We start from the raw sequence: 4534 nt of genomic DNA, 5'->3' as shown, positions 1-4534 counted from the left end.
CAGGTTGCGAGCCTGCTAGTGTTCCACTGGACTGTCTAGAATAGTCTGTGGTCGTCATCTATACTCCGCTAGATGACTAGATCATCAAGAACAGCTATAACGAGGCCTCTCATTATTTTATTTTGTCACACAACAACTATTACATCTACCCATGTTTTACCCAACACATTTTGTAGATATAAAATACATATACAGTTTAAATAATTGAAAACATGTATAAATCGTTCATCCAGCATAGATAGCAAGTATACAGATAATATACACACACAACACATAATTTATATAAAATACTTCATATCTATGTGTAAGCTGAAAGTAACTATGCACTCACCTGAAAGGTGGTGACTCAGCACTCGAACAACGCTTCGATACTCTCAAAACAATTTCCTTCGATAAAACCTAGTATCAATACCACTATGGCTTAGTCTAACGATAACCGCGACAATTTAAGAGTCTGACTATTATTATTATTATTATTATTATTATTATTATTATTATTATTATATAAGCGTTAAATAACACTCAATATAACTCATAATAATAGCCCAAATACTCATTATAAGTTCCTAATAATGTTACTATATTAAAACATAAGCTATACTAAAGATAGGTTAGGCGTAGCTCACTTACAGCTGGTTTTCTCGAAAACCGGGCTTCGCTGGAGCAGCGTTCCCGAGCCGAAAGGCTCTTTTCTCGGGACTCTGGGAGCCTCGGGGCTTCCTTCGGGTGCTAGGGGGTTTACCTAGGCTTTTAGGGGGGGTTAGGGAGGCTAGAGAGAGAAAGTGAGTTTGGGAGGTGTGAAGAGAAGGCTAGACCCGACACCTCTATTTATACTGCAAAAATTTGATGGACTCACCGAGTAGGGGGACCTACTCGCCGAGTTGGTCCATGTGGTGGCCTTCTGGTGGTGCCACGTGTCCAATTCTGGTGGTGCCACGTCACCCCTATCGCGTATCAGCCTTCGAACTTAGAAAAATCATAACTCTCGCATACGAGCTCCGTTTTCGACGTTCTTTATATCCACGCGTAGGTAAAATCAAGATCTAAAACTATCATTTAGACTCCGTCGGCTAATTCTCGACCGATCTCAAATTTAACAATAGGAGGCGTTTAGACTGTTAAATGACCGCGAAGAATTCGTAACTCCTTCATACGAACTCCGTTTTCGTCCATCTTTTTACCGTTGAGTTCCTACTAATGAGATTTTCAACTCTCATTTAGGTCGCGTAAGCCAAAAACCGCTCGAACTAAAATTCGAGTTTCGGGCCGTGCACTGCTAAGCCGAATCTTAGAAAAATCATAACTTCCTCATACGAAGTCAGATTTGGGCGTTCTTTTTATCGACGCTCTTAGTTTAACATATTCTACAACTTTTGTTTAGATTGCTAAATCTAAATCTCGCTCTATCGTAAATTCACTATTTACGCTTCCCGGTGCCATGCCGTTTTGCCGTAAAACTTCGACGGGCCATAACTTCTTCGTTATAACTCGGACTTCGGCGTTCTTTATATGTACGGAAACCTTGTGACATATCCTACAACTTGGTTAAGATTACTTATTTTAAATAATCTTTTGTCGAAAAGTCGTTTTCGACCCCTATTGCCTCTAAATTAACTAGCCCGGATTTGCGGGCGTTACAATTATCTCCCCCTTAGGATGATTACGTCTCGGAATCATCAACGAAACAGGGTCGTATAATGACTCCATACGTCATCTCTTCATCCTAGGTATTAATTATAACTTCTATATTCCTTCAAGTCTACCTTTTAGACTCATTGACTGTAAGTAGTACTTGATCGTGCACCTGCTCTCCACCTCAAGCTAGACTCCCAATTATGACCTTCAAGTCACAATCTCGATCCTTATTGGATACGAACTTGAGATGATTTCTTTTATTACCACTAAGGATCGATGTGTCATATTCTAATGACCTATTATCGTACGTTGCAACACTTAGACTTAGGTCTCTTAGAGTTAAACTCTAAAATAGACTATGCCTTCCTTCATGTTCTAATGTGATATAATCACACTTTAACATTTGGAATTTCTAGCTACCAACTTCTTTAACAACGAGTGCAATATTTCTATTGATCGCTTTGATTTCAATCATTTGGTTTAAGTCGGACGGTACATCGATCTTGATTTTCTAAACCACATAGCATACTTAGCGTAGTCGGACTCAATTCAATATGACCACTAGGGTCGAAACATCAACACTCTTCTTAGTCATTACCGAAACGATGGTAACGACACACTAGAATAAAACGAAATCAATTACTAGCTTCTTGGTAACCTTGTGACTTTCCCTGATCCAAGTGTGAGTCTTGTGCTTCCGGTAGTATATGCCTCTACTACCATTCACACCTACTCATACTCGTCCCAAGTATTGTCCTGCAGGTTTTCCAAGTCACCATACAAGAAAACCACACAACAACTTAACACATCAGATAGCAAAACGAAGATTTTATTATTTCTTGAAACTATTACATGGGTGTTCAAGTTCACCCTAGACTATGCCTCTAACAGGCTACATCATATGACACTATCTATATGGCTTCTTCATAACTTGATCTCTATATATCCATCCTTACTCCTGATTCCTTGCATCGTCAGCTGCTTCGTCAAGGATCATTTGAAATGCTCTTGCCTTTGGTTTTGGCAGCACATTTGGCCTTGTAGCGCCTTCTCCTTTTGGGAAATCTTGCTTGAAGTGCCCTTCCTCGTTACATTCATAACATACCCTTTTGTTGAATTTACACTCGTTGGCATAATGCCCATGCTTCCCACACTTGAAACAAGTCAACTCCTCACCGCATTTTCCAGAGTGTTTCTTTTTGCACTTCTCGCACCATCTTTCTTCGTTCCCTCCTTTAAACTTCCTAGTACTGGCCTTGCTTCTCTCATCGAGCTTTGCAGACCCTTCAAACTTCCTCTTTTTGCCAACCTCGGTCTCGTTGGCGGCTCTTCCCTTGATCATATCCTCAACCGACTTGGCAGCCTAGATAGCTGCTTCCAAGGTAGGTGCCTGACGCACTGGCACCGCGTACTCCCATGTGAGTCCTTTTGCATACTTGTCAACTTTCGTCAGCTCATCCGGAACAAGACGTAAGGCGAACTCCATCTTCTCTGTGAAGTTGTTGGTGTATTCATCAACAGACATGCTTCCTTTCTTCAGGGTTAGAAACTGGTTCTCTAGCTCGAGCAGGTTTTGGGCTGAGCAGTACTTTCGTTTGAATTGCACCAGAAATTCTGCCCATGTCAGTTGCAGGGGCTCATTGGGGCTCAGAGTCTTCCCCAAGGTATTCCACCAACGTACAACGCCTCCTCGAAACTGACGCACTGCAAATGTGGTCTGTTGTTTTCCCTTGCAACCGCACGTCATGAAAGCTAATTCCATCTCCGATATCCAATCCATGACCCCGATCGGATCCTCCTTTCCAGTGAAGGTCGATGGCTTGCAAGTCAGAAAATCCTTGTACTTGCATCCATTCCTCTCGACTTCGTCATCTTGGTTGTTTTGTCGAACTATTGGTGGGTTGACTTGACCAACAGTCCCACTGTAGTTTCCTTCCTCAGTCTGCCCTTCGTTCAACTCGGACTGTTCGATCTGAATGGTCGCTTCCTCTCGATTTTGCTAGAGCAAACGCCTGGTTTCCTCCATTTGACGATCCAACATCGCCTGGATCATCGCTTGTACTCCGTCCATTGTTATTGGCTCAGCAGCGGCTACCACAACCGGTATTTTCTCAATCACTGGGGGTTGCTTTCGGTTCCCATTTGCATTCATGTTTCCGCTACGGGTTCTTGCCATCTTGATCTATACACCGAATAAGGTGAATCTAGATCTTTACTTAGGATTGACGGCTAAATCATCCTTATCACTCCGAAACGTTTATATGCTAGTTCTAATATCGTAGTCGTACGTTTAGAATCCTAAACACATAAGGTTTCCAGATCCGGTCGGCAACAGACCATAAATCCGTTTAAACTATAGCATAACAAATCATTTAGCACATAAAAGCAAATTAGGCATCATCCCTAAAATAAGCTAGTGCTCACACCTCACAATCATCGCTTAGCATTCTAAGTTTAAGTCTACAAATAAATCCATATTCCTAGTTCGCTTAAACTAATGCTCTGATACCAACTGTGACATCCCCATTTTCACGGCCAGAAAAGACCGATTTTGTTTTTGCTTTATAAAAATCAGAGTACTTCATTTCATAAAAATGTTGCGGAATTTGTTCCCAGAAAAACATGGTAAATACGTTATTAAAACATTTTCGAAGAAACATATTTATTTCATTTTAAAACGTTTGGGATGTCATCGTTAATACAGGAACATAAGCATAAACAGAACTTACAATTATTCACACTAGTGTTCTACATCTCTTTAAATCTCTCAGTGTAATGTCACTTCATAAAAAACACCTGTGATATAATTAAAGTGAGTGGGTCAGGTTGGGAAACCTGATGAGCACATAGGGTTTTCAACCCACAATAATATATTTATTATTTTTAAACATCAAGCAAT

The sequence above is a fragment of the Lactuca sativa genome, chromosome 8 (genome assembly GCF_002870075.4).
Source record: "Lactuca sativa cultivar Salinas chromosome 8, Lsat_Salinas_v11, whole genome shotgun sequence".
NCBI lineage: Eukaryota > Viridiplantae > Streptophyta > Magnoliopsida > Asterales > Asteraceae > Lactuca > Lactuca sativa.
Note: the sequence above shows the minus strand (reverse complement) of the source record.